The sequence below is a fragment of the Neomonachus schauinslandi genome, chromosome 6 (genome assembly GCF_002201575.2).
Source record: "Neomonachus schauinslandi chromosome 6, ASM220157v2, whole genome shotgun sequence".
In the NCBI taxonomy this organism is placed as follows: domain Eukaryota; kingdom Metazoa; phylum Chordata; class Mammalia; order Carnivora; family Phocidae; genus Neomonachus; species Neomonachus schauinslandi.
In genome coordinates this window covers 16,444,022-16,461,390 of record NC_058408.1, presented here as the reverse complement: position 1 = coordinate 16,461,390, position 17,369 = coordinate 16,444,022, and the positions used below count along the sequence as shown (strand labels likewise).

General features: G+C 34.6%; 1 pseudogene; it reads right to left on the bottom strand.

The window, feature by feature from the left end:
- Positions 1-11,074: 11,074 nt before the first annotated feature.
- LOC110588177 lies at positions 11,075-11,936 on the bottom strand (annotated as a pseudogene).
- Between the last annotated feature and the right edge of the window lie 5,433 nt (positions 11,937-17,369).

Here is a 17,369-nt window from a genome sequence, read left to right as displayed (position 1 = left end):
AACCCCAGAGAGTGAGGTTCAGGAAATCCAATGGTTTAATCTTTAGTCAGGTGTTTGGGGAGTCTTCTATTAAAACACAACTTTAATTGCATTTAGATATCATATCAAATTAAATAAATTCATTAACACTGAGGTACAGCATTTGGGCAATCCACTAACCCAAATGAGGACAGTGTTCTAAGCACTTGGTAAATTCTCTCAGAAGAGGAGAAACTAATTAAATTAACTAACTGAGGTAAAGTCTCTCAGAAGAGGAGAAACTAATTAAATTAACATACCAAATCCATGTCAAAGGTGTTTTTACCAATATTTGTGTGCAAATTAAAATGAAAATAAGAAATCCATGTCAAAAGTGTTTTTACCAATATTTGTGTGCAAATTCTCTTTTACACTACAGTAAAATGTTTTGTTGTCAAGCATTACAAATTCAGATTGCATGGTTTCCTTATAGAGTCTGTACTTCTCTCTCTGATCAAATATTTCTTTACCGAATGTCACTTTAAAGAAGCCAGAGTTTGGATTTCATTTGGATTTTTTGTTTTTCAAACAAAAAAGACTGTTTTAGTCAAAAATATCTTCCTTTCCTCCTGCACGCCCTCCAAATCATCGTGATATCCAAAATCTCCATAAAAGTCTTTGTTTTTAGGATTTTAAAGACCTCCTATGAGCTGTAAATTGAATTGAATGGCCAAGAATTGGTAATTGAGAAAGAAGTTTTTTTCTTGTCAATGAATAATCTTAGGAAAGATACTTGGAACCCCATTATCCCTGTGTGTAGTATGTGGTTATTCCAGATGATATCTAAGGATGTGTTTAGCTCTTTAGGTTTAAATTCTGCAAGTCTATGACTAACCTAACCATATCTAGTTTGCCAGTTAATACATCAGGATTGTTTCAGCCATTCGCATCAAGGATTAAATTATATGATGAGATTAGCTGAAGTTAGTTGCCTAATGATGTAGTAGGTGAAAGCATCAGTGACAGATGATATTAAAGGAAGCAATTAGCATCACAAAAGAAACATATGCCTTTCAGTCTGGGTGACAAAATGGCTTAGAAGATACAGTACCTTAACATTTTATTGAGTTCTATACCTTAAAAATCTCTCTCTCTCTAAATATATTTTGATGTGATGATGAGGACAGTATTTATTCCTTTACCCCCCTAAGTAATAGACTGGATCAAAGTAAGTGTCCTTTAAATGCATGCATAATGGGATCAATCAGTCAATTAATGTGAAAACTTGCATGCACAGATAGGCCTGAATGAGAAACCCAACAGGCAAAATTCCTGGCCATTAAAGTGCTCAGTCCTTGAAATAAAAACACTTTCAAACAAGCAGCTTGTAGGAATATAGGGCAATTTCAAAAGGGAAATAATTTGGAACAACATGTGATATTGATTGTGAGTTAGAGAGCAAGTGAATTATATAATTCTCTAAAAGGGAATGTTGTTATTCTTTGATGAAAACTGTCAGAGATGAGATAAGACTGGCAACTAAACCAGCACTAATTGAAAGTATGATAAACTCTACTCCCTCACCCCATCCTTTCTATGTTGTGCTTCTTCCCCAATTTTCCTGGAGCCATCATCTGTAATCTACCAGGTGTCCATCTTATGTTGTATACACTAAAGTCCTAGCTGTCTATGAAAAAAATTAACATGTATTTTTAATTCATGTAGGGACATAAGAACCTCTCAAAGACTAAAAGGTCTTCAACCCTGAAAATAATAATTCTCTAATTTCAGGGCCTAAAGAGCACCATTGATGGAACTATTTGGTGCAGGGATTTCAAATGACCCTGAAGACTACTATATACCATACCGTACACTCACTTGGGTTGTACTCTATTTGAGAAGTACATGTCAATATTGATGGCTCCAAATTACAGGGCAGGCAATATCACATATTTCTTTGTTAACACCAATGGTACATGGCACATGGTAGCAACTTGATTTTCCATTGATCTCTTTCAGCTTACCTGTTGTGCCCATGAGCAGCGTGTCAGGGAAATCAGAGGCTGAGAGACTGTTAAGGGGCTAGGTTCTTCTTCATGTCTACTTACTAACTAACTTTGAGGCCCTGGGCCATCACTTAACCTATTAGTTTTCTTCAGTGAAAGTGTTTATTTATCAGAGTATTATGAGGAATGAATAAGAAAATGCATACCAAAAATCTTTCACAAATATAAAGGTATTAGCGTTAGAACTAGCTTAAGTTAAAATATCCCTGCATAATAATTATACTTTAGAACAAAATTAAATCTTTGAGTGTTTTCTGTCATAGTTCTGCATATAGTTTGAACTGAGATAGAATCTGTATATCTACCATAGGAGTTAAGAGATATGGCAGTAGAAAAAGAAAAAGTAGGAGAAAACACTGAATAAGATAACAGGGAAGAAGGAAGAGAAAGGAAGAGAGGAAGCAGAAAAAAGAGGTCATCTATATGGAAAAGGGGAAGAATATCTGTTATAATAGACCAAATCCTCTAGGGATTTTTAAACTTCCCTTCCATAGCAGAGACCTAGACCTTGGAAGATTCATAAAGCTCCACATACATCTCCACCTAAACATACCACTTAAAAAAGAAAGATTATTTCTTTATTTTCTCAGAAAGGACAGCAAAATGTAGAAACTCATTTTATTTGAGTCCACAGCAACATGATATAGAAAAATGCCTTAATGACATATAGAAACAATTTAGTCAGTAAGCTTTTACATATATCTGATTGTACTGGAAAATAATGAAAGACAAATTTGAAGAGTTTCAGCAGTTTGCCTTGTGGTGCTATGAAGGTTAATGTTTGATTAAAATGAAAATAAGAAATCCATGTCAAAGGTGTTTTTACCAATATTTGTGTGCAAAAAAATCACTGCTGTTATATGTTGAAAAGTAATATTGTACAGTAGTTATAACAAAATAGCATAGTGGTTGGAATGCAATTTTTAAAGCCAAATTATATAGGTTTTTGACAGAGTCATTTGCTCATTGGGTAATCTTGGGCGAATATTCAACCTCTTTTTTCCTTAGATTCCTCATTTTTAACATGAAGATTATAATAGTGATGTTACAAAATTTATCATACAAGTCAATTTGTACAAATTATTTAGGAAATATAAGTGCTTAGTGTTAGTTTTTGTTTTATATTTATTTTTAAGTGAGAATAGGTAAGTTAGTGTTGATCTTTATTTTATTTTGATACTTCATTGTGTATGTTGTGTGTGTTTTAATTACTCCCTCTAAATAAAATTTAAAAGTCTGGAATATGGTGATTAACATAACATAATAAAGTTAAATTTAAAAAAAGTCTAGAATATAAGAAACTGCTTAGGATGGAAGACATTCATGGGGAAAAAAGAGAAGGAAACTACTTTTCGGGTATATTATGGTTTCAGTAAAGAAAGATTAAAAGAAATGATGATATTCTTAGTTTTTATTTATTAATATTTTTTATTCACGTGTGTTTAGTGATTAGGCATAGTTTTTAAGCTGAGAGTCATTACCAGCTGTGTGTTTGCAGCTTCTTCCCCATCTAGTAACTTGAATTAGTGCATAAAACTATCAAACTCCTTGACTCCTTTAACTTCAATTCACTTCTCATTTTGTGTTGAGCTGTAATTACCCAGTTTTCTTTTAAAAATTTCAATTCTAATTAGTGTTGCACCAAAATCTTTGTCAATTAAGAGTATTTTCCAATACTGATTTGATGAATACTAATGGCTACATTAATGAGAAAATATAAGTGCCTCAGGATAGATCCTTTTGTAGACTACTTAAAAATAATCAACAGTACCAAAATTCAAAATAGCTGGAAAAATAAATTTAAAACAAATGCAAAATGCAAAACTTCCTCTTAATATGTTACCAAAGACACAGCAAACAAAGGAAGCTTGTTTGCCACGTGCATCTTCCCACCAATTAAATCATGAGGTAGCAATATTCTTATAGGTTCATTAAGAATTTCAAGTTAAAGAAATGCTGATTACAGATATATATTTTCGAAATAAGATCTCTTTACTTATGAAACAAAAGCTGCTGATTTCCTTCTCTTTTTAACTATTTTTTTGATTCTGCGCTGCGTAAGGGAAGAAAAATAATCTTCCCTCTACCCTTCTAGGTTCTTGGCTGAAATACCCTCTGTGATAGAAGATTAACAGGAGAAGAACAGAACTTTAGTAACATATATACCTCCTGTATAAATGGGAAATATCCAGGAAAACTGAGTAGCTCCCCAAAATGGCCCAAGCTATCACCTTAAATACCATTGCCCCTAAAAACAAAAGATATTGGAGTGGAGGCTGTTGGAGCTAGGTATGGGAGGTTATAACACAGTAAACAAGGGTAAGGTTGTCATGCAGAATTGAAGTCATTGCCTTCTCCATTAAAAGTTTTTAGAGATTTAGAGTCATCCTCTTTGGGGTAGAGAGGAGATGCCCTTACAAATGGAGATTTTTCTTATAATTATAAATGTCATTTTCAGAGGTTTTCCTGTTTCTGTCCTTTTAAAAAAATATTCAGCTTAAAAAATATTCAGCTCAAAATAATCCTGATGCCAAAGAGGTATATTTTGGGGTGACATATTCTGCTCCCCTTTAGCTGTTATTGAATTTTCAATTATTCTATAATACTACTAAACCTTTAATAGAAATAAAGCAAAATAAAGGTACTTTTCGAATAAAACCTTTGGAAAACATATCTGAAGAATGTGGAAAAGTCAGAAAAACTAAACATTATTTAGAGAAGGTGATGTCTTTTTCATTCCTTCTTACTCAACCAATACCCAACTAAATTTGTCCAAATATCAAATTCAAATTCAATGGAATACAGCAGCATAAGAGAAAGAAATAGGGTCTAGAGTCAATTTTGCAAAATAGGCTTCCCCAGCAAGCCAAGACCTTTTTCCCACATTTTTCCTTAAGCTCTTTAACACCTAAAAGCTTCAAAAGGACATTGAAAATTCTCTTATCTGGTTCTGGCTACTATTACAACTATCCCAAAGCCATTAGGAATCAGGCAGCATCCCATCTAGCAAGTAGAGAGATGCTCTGAGGAGCTGTACAAAATAGAAGATTTTTATAGGAAGAAAGGGGGCAAGGAGTTATTTGCAAAAGAAGGGAAAGGATTGTTTCAGACCAAGACATCTTATGGGTGGAAAGGGAATGGCAGGGTTTTTATGATACAGATGACTTCACTAATGGTGATCAGGAAATTTCAGATTGACTCTTAAAGGTCACATTCCTGGGATAGGTCGAAATAGCAATTAAATCTTGGTTTTCTGTAGTGAACAAGGACTCCATTTTGGACTTGTATCTTTTTTAACAGAATTCATGTCCTACTGCCCTCATCTTGCTCTTGGACTCTAAACGGACTGCCCATAATCATGCTTTACTCTGCTATGGTCACAATCTAGAACAAAAGGGTTACTTACCTTTTGTTAAACATTAGAAAGCTATCTGCTTGAGCAATGATGGAGATCTTTTCTTCTCTGAACCCACCCACAAATAAAAGTGAAAAGATTTTAAGACTAAATTATCCAGAAGATTTTATAATGAGTTTCTTTTTTTTTTTTAAAGATTTTATTTATTTATTTGACAGAGAGAGACACAGCGAGAGAGGGAACACAAGCAGGGAGAGTGGGAGAGGGAGAAGCAGGCTCCCCGCAGAGCAGGGAGCCCGATGCAGGACTCGATCCCAGGACCCTGGGATCATGACCTGAGCTGAAGGCAGTTGCTTAACCAACTGAGCCACCCAGGCGCCCTTATAATGAGTTTCTAATTGCCATACCAATGCATTCATCCATTTCAATATGTATAAGTAAGGTTATAGAGAAAATAGAAAAGTAAATTGATTCAATCATTGTCTATATTTTCAGCAATATATTTTCTAAGTTCTAACATCCCTGAGCCAGGTCATCAGGGTATACTTTACATAATGGTGCCTGGCCAATGCAAATGTAATATAATAAATTACAATGGGCTATAACCCTTTCTGTCCTTAAGGGAGAAACAGAATAAAATCAGAATAGAATAGAAATCCCTATATATATATATATTAAAACTTGTTCCTTTAAGTATCCACCAAACTTTCAGATAAAAACCAGATGAAAGACAGAAAAAATCATTTTAACATTTGACACAAACATTTTTGATGCCCCATTTTCATGTGGCAGTATTAAAAAACAAACAAACAAACAAACAAAAAACAGAAAAAAGCACCCCATATGTCTTTTATTTATAATTTTTTTCCTATTTGTTTTGTAGTAGTTCTATTTATGTTCTACATCAATATATTTTTATTATATGCATTGTAGGTGTCTATTCCCAATCTGTGGTTTATCTTTTAACTTTGTATACAGGGGCTTTCAAAATTAGAGTTTCAAGCTTTACTGTGCTAACCAGAAAGAGGTCTATACAGTGCTGTTCCGGGCTCACATTGTAACTTAAAGGGAAACTTTCATAATATCCAGAGCCCTTGATGTCCTATAAATGAAGGAAAAGGACATCCTCAAATTCCTTGTAGTAGGAACCCACTTAGGTGGCACCAAACTTGACCTCCAAATGGAGCAGTACATCTAACAAAAGGAAAAATGTTGGCATCTACAATACTGAAGAGAACCTTGGAGAAGTTTCTGCTGGCAGCTCATGCCATTGTTGCCGTGGGAATCCTGGCTGATGTCAGGGTCATATTGTCACCTGCTAAAACCCAAGACCTGACCTTTACTGCCCATGTGCTTGTACTCATGACCTTTTTCCCACATTTTTCCTCAAGCTCTTCTTGCCAGCTCATCTCTTAACTAAGGCCAATGGAAAGTGAAAACGCCCCTCAAGTGATAGCAACTGTCCTGACAAGACCTCCAGCCAGCCCAGACCACCCAGAGCAGTTTGAGTGTAATCCCCTACTCATATCTGTGTAAATGGACCATAGAATGACCATCAACTACATTTACCTCATTATAATACAAAAATCTCTGCCTAAGGAGGAACACAAGCCTCATTTACATAACACAACATATATACATGTCTCTCTCTATATAAATATATATATATTTCCTTAAGGTGCATGGGTGTCCTTATGCCTGCCTCTACAAGGATCCCCTTTTTCATTCTAACCCTAAATAATAGGAACCTATCAAACCTTGCTCAGGAGTCACAACTTTGGAAGTTATTCTCTATAATCTGCTTATTGGTTGCAAAGTTTCCTTTGTGTGATAACTCACCTGGTGTACTTTCCATCTGTGACTCACCAAGGAGCAAACTCACGATGGTTTGGCTACGATGTTCTCCAGGAACACTGGCCCATGAGCTATGCTGAAGCTGCTGCTGTCATGGAGCTACTCCTACTCCTAGCTGCTTCATTCCTAGAAATTTCACTAACCAGATCAAGTTAGCCTCTGAGAGCCATAATTTCTGGAGGTAACTGATTCCAGGGCTAACCACCAGCCCCTTCATGGAAGCATCTTTTGTTAACCTGCTTACCATTGCTTTGTGTAATACAGACTCGCCTCTGCTTGATGTGGAGTTTGTCACCCCATGCAATAATTGAGCTTACTCAGTGGGTCTGATGTGGTGGATGTTGGCCCAGGAAGTGCTATGCATACATGGCACCATCTCCCATAAAGACACATGGAATGTCATGCCTGATCTGAACTTCTCCAGAGATCCTGAAGAGTTTGAACAATAAGACAGGCCACTGCTGAAAAGGCTACATGATCAAAAAAGAATTTTGGGGTGGCAGACTGGTCTGAAGGCATGCAGGTGGCTTACTGGCAGTTCCCTACTGAAGACAGCAGTGCTCAGTTTGCCGCTGAAGCCTGCTCTGCGGGTCCCGTTGCTGAGGCCACTGAATGGGTAGGAACAATGACCGAGTGGTCTTAAGCTATTCTTCCACAGACTCTTACACAGAAAATGAAAATAAGGGTGATGGAAAATAAACAGTTTCTAAAAATTGTGTCAAAAAAACCTCCACCCCAGGAATTTTTCATAATGTGTGCAGTGAATTCAACGACATTAGAAATCAGCTATGGTCATCAGCTGTCAGTAGGCATTCACTTTTCATTTGCCTTGATTAGTGAAATACTTTGTCAGATAATGAATAAAGTCACTGACGATAATGTCCATTCATAAAAAAATCCAACATTTATATAATTTGTTAATTTTTTTTTTTTTTGAGACAAAGAGAGAGAGAACATATAAGCAGGAGGGAGGGGCAGAGGGAGAAGGGAGAAAGAGAATCACAAGCAGGCTCCATGACCAGCACAGAGCCCAGCGTGGGGCTCAGTCTCAGACCCTGAGACCGAGCTGAAATCAAGAGTCAGAGACTTAACCAACTGAACAACCTGGGCACCCCTGTTAATCCTTATCTTGCTACTTTTTATTTTGTTTTCTCCACATTTAAAGAAAGAGATATATCTTACTCCTATTTCACATGTGATATCTCATTGCTCTGTATAAAAATGAACCTCTTTAAAAAAATAAAGACCTAAGTAGCTGGAGGTATACCTCTTCTTAATGTATAAAATGTAAAAACTTTCTATTTTCTAGTTTCTTTCCACAGTATTCCATATGGAAATAGTAGCAAAAGATGTTCTTTTCTTGTGACTTTGTTTTATCTGTTCAGAGGAAATACTCTCTGACTTATTTGCTTTTCTTCCTTATTCACAGATTGATGTGCTACCTTTTAAAGCATGGAGTCAGAGCCATATTTTTCCTTGAATTTTACATACTGAGCATATATCTTCTGGTAAGTTGCACCTTTTGTTCTTTTTTTATGGCTTTTATGCTTTGTTATTCCATTAGTACAAGACTAGCTATTTCTACAAATGTCCCACAGAGAGAATATTTCAGTGACTTCCTTGACAATGCTGAGAAGTCTTTGTTTAGCATTCATTCTGCCTTCCAATTCTGTGCTCTAATGTCACTCTCTGCCTTCCAGCTTAATTCAGGTTTGCTTATTCTTATTCTTTCAGTCTCTAATCACTGCCTCTTATATCTTTCAATTATACAAATCTGAGCACAGCTTTGGTGTGGACTCACACAAGTTTGGTCTGTCACTTAAGTTTATGTCCAAAATAGTTTTTGATGTTTGTTACAACTACTACCTCATTGTCAGCCCCAGATAAAATTGTCAGAAATTCACTGCATAATTTTGTACAATTTTACTTAGAATAAAATGAATTTTGTTTGGAATAGATCTATGAAAAAACATGCCATTTAAAAAAATAATTTGATGGGAAGTAGAACTATTAAAATGAGCCTACCTATTAATAAAATTATTTATGTGTAATTAGTTTCGGTACACTAATTTGAAATTTGTGAAAATATGCACTTTAAGGCTTCAATAACTTCCTAGGGTAAGTAATAATATATCTTAACAAAATATTCTAAAAACTAATGTAGTACAAATTGGGATGATTTATAAATATAACTTTTCTAATTATTAATCAAATTTTGACATTATTAGTCTCTATATTATTTCTTTGAAACTAACAAATGTATGTTTCTTTAAAATATATGCATTTTGTGAACCCTAGAACAATGGCAAGAAGAAAAAACAAAGAGATAATTACTAGACTAATAGTAGCAATAAAATAGAATACTAAAAAGCATTAATCCAAATAAAGGCAGAGAATGCAAAAACTGAAGCAAAGAATAAAAACAAAAATAGAAAACAAAGAACAGTTTAAACTCAATCATGGTGATAAGTGTATTATATACAAATGGTTTAAACTCAGGGTGTAAGGCAGAAATTGTAATGAACTATAAAAAGATTAAACTATGTTTTCCACAGGAAAACTACTTTTAAAATGAAATCATTGTTTAGATCTAAATGGGCCAGAAAATATATCATGCAAATACTATACAAAAGATACCTAGAGAAGTAACATTAATATTACATAGTAATTAATAGACACAGAATTTAGAAAAGGAAAAATTATCACGGATAAGGAGGAAAATGTTACAATGACAGAGGGAGATATTTATAAAAAAGATAAATAATCAGAATTTTTATGAACCTAATAGATATATTTTACATAAAGCCATAATCAATAGACCTGATAGGGTAAATCGATAAAACGATAATTATAGATAAAGTTTTCAATACTTTTCTCACAGTCCACTTTCAAAACATATCATACCACTATACTTAAATTATAGAACCTTACAAAAATATACTTTAATTTCCCCTTTCTTGTCTTTGGACAATATTCATTATATATTTTATATCTACTTATGTTGTAAACTACACAATTCATTTTGAATATGATTTTTTATATATTTGGAAGAGCTACATAACTCTGTGGACTGATATTTCCTTAAATGATCAATGGAGGATGCTACAAAACCATCTGAAAAACATCCATTCAAAGCATAAAATAGACTAATGAATTTTAAAGTAACAAATTACAAAAAGTACATTAATATGGTTTCAGATTCCTTATTGAAATTAACCTTTAAGAAGCTACCACTTGTCAAGTTTTGACATTATATCAAAGAAAAATATCCACGATTATTTGAAAAGGAATATTTTTAGAATACTTTTAACTTTTCAAATTACTTGTCTATATTAAGAACAGATTTTCTTCATATACTTGAATTATAAAAAAAAATAGATTGAATGCAGAAATAATTGTGAGACTCCAGCTATCTTATATTACAGAGATTTTCAAAATCTAAAAGTTTGCCACTCTCTTCCTCTCTATATATAGTTTTTTATTGAGGTATAAATGATACATAACATTATAGTAATTTCAAGTATACAACATAATGATTCAGTATTTGTATATATTGTGAAATGGTAACCACAATAAATCTAGTTAACATGAGTCATCATAGTTGTTACAATTTTTTTTCCTGATGAGAACTTTTAAGATCTACTCTTCTTAGCAACTATCAAATATACAATATAGTATTATTAACTATAATCACCATGCTGTACTATGAGTTTTTTAAGTTTATAACTGGAAATTTGTACCCTTTGACACCTTTCACGCATTTTTCCCACCACTCACCCAGCCCCTCTGGCAACCATCAATCTAGTCTCTGTAACAATGAGCCTTTTTTTTGAACACTGGCTGAAAGACAACGTTTTATTACTTTTATGTACAGAAAATTCAACAGCATCCACTCAGCCCAGTTTGGTGGCCAGTTCTTTAGCCTTTGCCTTTTCCAGCTTGGCGATGCAAGCCACAGACTTCAGACCCAGGACATTGCCTCCCCAGTGGCAGCGGATCTCATCGTATCTGTCATTATACTTGGTCCTGATGGCTTCCACCAGCTTTGCCAGATCTCCTTTGTCTTCCAAGTTGACCTGTGTGAAGGCAACAGTGGTGCAAGTCTTCCTGTGGACCAGACGCCCCAGCCTGGCCTTCCCCTTGATAATACTGTAGGGAACCCCATCTTACGACACAGGACAGGCAGGAAAAACCACCAGCTCAATGGGATCCACATCATGTGCAATCACTACCAGCTGAGCCTTCTTGTTTTCCATCAAGGGGGTGACAGTGTTAACCCCAACTCGCAGGACAGGTGGCCTCTTAGTGGAGACATCCCCTTTGCCTGCAGCTTTCTTCTCGGCCCAGGCCAACAATCTCTGCTTCTTCTCCTGCTTTGTCTCTGGTCTGTCCTTGTGGGCCAGCTTAAGCGTTGAGTAGCTGTCTGGCCGACCAAGGCCTGGGTGAACTGGTTAATTGCGGGAGGCACTTTTAGACGTTTATAGAGAATAGCCCTTTCTTTGCCAATGCAGCCGGATGTAGCAGGGCCATTTGACAAAGCGGGTGAGGTCCCTTTTGGGCTGGATGTCCTGTCCGATGCCAAAATTCTTGGGCCTCTTCTCGAACAGGGGATTGACCTCCTTCTTGGCCTCCTGCTTCTTCACGACAGCAGGGGCCGGGGTCACCTTCTTACCCTTCGCCTTCTTCCCTTTCAGCATCTTGGGTTGCTGGAGGAGAGAGCAGCTTTTTTTTTTTTTTTTAAGGATTCCACTTATAAATGAGATCTTGTCTTTCCCTGTCTGACTTATTTCACTTAGCATAATGCCCTCGAGGTCCATTCATGTTGTCACAAATGGTAAGATTTCCTTTCCTTCTTCTGTAAGGATGAATAATATATCTATATACCAAATAGGCATTTAGGTTGCTTCCATTTTTTGGCTATTGTAAATAATGCTGCAATGAACATGGGGGTGCAGATATCTTTTCGAATTAGTGTTTTCATTTTCTTTGGATAAATACCAAAAGGGCAACTGCTGGATCATATGGTGTTTTTAATTTTTTGAAGAACCTCCAAACTGCCTTCCATAGTGGCTGCACCAATTTACTTATCCACCAACAGTGTACAAGCGTTCCATTTTCTCCATATTTTTGCTAATATTTATTATTTCTTATCTTTATGATAATAGCCATTCTAACAGGTATGCGGTAATATCTTGTTATGATTTTGATATGAATGGAGTTATATGTTAAATAAAATATTTCTTTACATTAAAATATAGCAATAGGGGCGCCTGGGTGGCTCAGTCATTAAGCATCTGCCTTCGGCTCAGGTCATGATCCCAGAGTCCTGGGATCGAGCCCTACATCGGGCTCCCTGCTCAGCGGGAAGCCTGCTTCTCCCTCTCCCACTCCCCCTGCTTGTGTCCCCTCTCTCGCTGTGTCTCTCTCTGTCAAATAAATAAATAAATAAAATCTTTAAAAAAAATAAAGAAAATATAGCAATATAGTGGATTTTATTGTTATATTCAATCAATAAGGAAGTATTAAAATTTTTCAGTTTTAGCTTATTTTCTTACTGTGGTGAGAACACTGACTTGAGATCTACCTTCTTAATGAATTTTTAAGTGAACAATACAGTGTTGTTAAGTATAGGTATAATGTTATACAGCAGATCTCTAGAACTTACTTATCTTACTTAACTGACACTATACTCATTGAACATCTCCTCATCTCCCCAGCCCATTGGGAAGATGGCAACCACCATTTTATTTTCTGTTTCTATGAGTTTGACTATTTTATTATTTATTTATTTATTTATTTATTTAATTTGAGAGAGAGAGAGCACACAAGCAGGGAGAGAGGCAGAGGGAGAGGAAGAAGCAGGCTCCCTCTGAGCAGGAAGCCCAATGCGGGGCTCAATCCCAGGACCCTGGGATCATGACCTGAGCCAAAAGCAGACGCTTAACTGACTGAGCCACCCAGGAGCCCTGAGTTTGACTATTTTAAATACTTCTTATATCATGCCGGGGTCATCCACATTAGCTTATAAGACAGGATTTCCTTCTTTTTAAAGATTGAATAATGTTCCATAGTATGCATATACCAAATTTTCTTTATCCATTCATCCATCAAAGGACATTTAGGTGGTTTCTATACCTGTTATTGTGAGTTGTGCTGCAATGACTGTGGCGGTGCAGATATTTCTTTGATATCCTGATTTCAGTTCTTTTGGGTTTTTGAGAGATTGCTTAATCACATATTTGTTCTTTTTTTAGTTTTTTGAGAAATCTTCATGATGTTTTTTTCCTAGCAGCTGCATCAATTCCCAACAACAGTGCACACGGGTTTCAATTTCTCTACATCCCCTCTAACACATTAGCTTTTGTTTTTTTGAAAATTGCCATCCTAACAGATATAAAGTGAAATCTACATAAAGAAAAGCTCTATCTCAGAATAGATTGATATTTCTGAGGCTAAGCAAAGAACATGTAACAGTGGAAAAAAATAAGAACAATGTTTGGTATACTGTTTGTTATTTTTCCAGCACTTTAGAATGTTCCTCTTTGTCTTCTGACTGTATAATTTCTTATAGTATGTCTGTGGATTCTTATCATAATTCTCTGTATATAGAGTCTCTAGTTGTTTTTAAAATATTCTTTTTGACACTAGTTTTTTTCAATTTATCTATGATGTTCTTAGGTGCTTATACTCCTTGTGGTTCATTGAACTACTTGTATCAATAGGTCTACAATTTTCTTTAAAATTGGAAGGTTTTCTGCCATTTTCTCTTCAGTTTATTTTGTTTTCTTCTGTCTCTGCCTGTTTGTTTTTACCTCCCTTTCCCATCCATGTCATACTAATTCCATACACATTAGACAGCTTGTATTGTCCTAAATTACACTGAGGGTCTTTTTTTTTTTTTTAAAGATTTATTTATTTATTTGAGATAGCGAGAATGAGAGAGAGTACATGAGAGGGGGGAGGGTCAGAGGGAGAAGCAGACTCCCTGCCGAGCAGGAAGCCTGATGCAGGACTTGATCCCGGGACTCCAGGATCATGACCTGAGCCGAAGGCAGTCGCTTAACCAACTGAGCCACCCAGGCGCCCCTACACTGAGGGTCTTAATTATTTTTAGTCTATATTCCCTCTGTGTTTTGTTTTGGATAGTCTCTATTGCTCTGTCTTTAAGTTCAATGATCTTTTCTTCTCTGTTATTTAATCTATAGTTAATTACATCCAATGACTTTTTATTTTAGACCCTTTAGTTTTCATTTCTATAAAGTCGATCTAGTTCTTTTATTTTTTCCTTTTCTCTCCTCATTATTTTTCAGATTTCCTTTACTTTTTAAAAAATATTTTATTTATTTATTTGAGAAAGAGAGAGAGAACACGAGCAGGGAGAGGGGCAGAGGGAGAGCAGACTCCTGGCTGAGCAGGGAGCCTGATACGGGGTTCGATCCCAGGACCCTGAGATCATGACCTGAGCTGAAGGCAGATGCTTAACCAACTGAGCCACCCAGGTGCCCCTAAGATTTCCTTTAAATCATTGAGTACATTTGTGATAACTATTTTAAGGACTCTATTATTTCCATCATTTTTCTCAATTGAGTCACTTCTATTTTTTTGGACTTGATATATTGCTTCTTCACATCACATGACTCTGAGTCTAAACCTCTAAATTTTTAATTTAACAATAATACTAGAAGCAAGTGTTTATTGACTGAATATTTTTATTAGTTACTGATTATATATTACTTTATATTTGGATGTTTATATATGTACATATGTCTGTGTACACATACATATATATGTGTACACAGATATTATATACAATATATATTTTATATATTGTGTATATATATAAAATATATGTGGTTCTTATACATTTATTCTATATATAGTGAGTATATAGTATATATGTAATATGTTTATTCTGTGTCCATATATACTTTCAACAGATATATAATTACCATATAAATAAATTATAATACCCAAACCATAAAAATACAATTTCAAATTCATTGAATTGTACAGATGAAAAGGACTTGCCTAGTCTCATTAGATTACAAATAAAGGAAATACGATCATAAAAATTGAAATTATTGTTTAAAGTTAATAACAGGGAGAGACCTAAATCATAAGTCCTGATTCCAGTTTGATGTGCTTGCCACTTTATCATCCTATTTAATCCAAGAGATTTCAACAAGCCACTCCTGGAAATTTCAAAGCCCAGTAGCTTCAGACTAAACAATTTATTACCTATATTTTAAAAGCCATCACTTTTGCCTGAGGTATCTCCTAACACAAGTTATTTCATATTGGAATAACATAGAAAATAATGCATATTATAAAAAATTATTTATAGGTTGTTATATCACACTAAATAAAAAGTATGTGAGCATATTAGGGGTGCTTGGGGGGCTCAGTCAATTAAGTGTCTAACTTCGGCTCAGGTCATGATCTTGGGGCCCTCGGATCTCTCTCTCAAATTAATAAATAAAATCTTTAAAAAAAATAGTACAGAAGAATATTAGAGTGCTTAGTTGCCTTTGTGTTTTTAATTAATTATACTGGATTTTTAAATGTGAATTCATCATTTCTCCACCAGTACAGTTCCTTGTTAGGTAGATATATGCACAATTTAGTGGATATGCAGAGGATAAAAATGGACTTCAGAATTCTTTCATTTAGTACATAATTATTGAGTGCCTACTCCTTGCCAGGACCTTATAAAACGGCATAATATGACAAAATTAATATTTCCAGCATTCCTCTAAAATTATCACTGCTATAATATTCAAGTGCATTCTATTAATTATTTTGTAGAAAGTGACACTATCTATTGTTTTCTTCTCAGTGACTAGGGAGAATTTATTAACCAAATAAATTAAACCTTTTTAAATGAATGAAATTTCTGAGGAGTTTAAATCAGATTCTCTAAAATATGATTTATAGAGTAAAATTCTATATATACATATCTATCATTATAATAGCAAAACCTTCACACGTATTATACTATTATAAAAAATAGACAACTTTTAGTGAAACACATGCAAAACTTACATAGACATTATTTTATATTCATTTTATATAAAAGAAAATACAAAACAGTAGAAATGATATAGATAAAAATGACATGCTTTTTGACTCCTGTGGAGGCCAGGAGAAAAATAAGCCCTTTGAAAATTTCCACAATTTTTACAGTATTGTTTATTATAATCTCTAATGTCTTAATCCTTTCCTCTATAAACCTAATATCTTTGTAAAGCAGTGTTTTTCCTTAAAACCAAATAACACATATTTTTAAACCTCATTCCACAATATTTACCATTTACTGACGGAACATGATCAGCATTCTTAACATTTATCATATTACTCCAGATCTGTGTAAATTGAAGACTTATTCATGGGACCCTGAATATTTCTTCACAAACTCTGACTTGATTATTTTAAATGACTTTTAATCTAAGTCTCCTAAATTGTCATAAAAATTAGGCTGATTTGCTGTCCCTCTGAGACTATGGTATAAAAGCCCATCCATCACGGTGTATCTAATTAAGAAACTAAGTTAAGAGGTGTTTGAACAAGATATTTGAAAATCTCAGGGGACCAGACAATTGAATTGGTATTTCAGACATATCAAATTAGTTAATGATTTGGGAATCTTTATTCTGCAAGAGTATGTAAATTAAAAAAGAATAATGAAATTCATTAAAGCTTTGTATCAGGGAGGAAGGAGGACCCCGTGCACTGCTGCATGTAATTATAAGTACCTGCTTCATTCAGATAGAAGGACAGGAAACTAGGGAAACAAAAAAAGCAATTTGAACAGGATTAATTTCATATTGGACATAGATAATTACAATTATTTTTCTTTATATTTTCAGGGTATCTTTCTCATAATTGACAAACCCATATTTGGTAACGAGGCTTGTTTTCCATTTTCATTTCACCACATGAACTTGTAAGATAAATGTCTTGCCATTCAAAATGACAATAGATGTTGAATATTTTCTTGAAACTTAACAAAGTATTTTATTTATTCTGTCAGCCTATTTTGATACTGAAAGAAGCAGAAGAATAAAATCACTGCTTTGTACAAAAGCATGGAGCGAATGGAATATTAAAGCTCACCCAGTAAATAACTGGACTGAAAT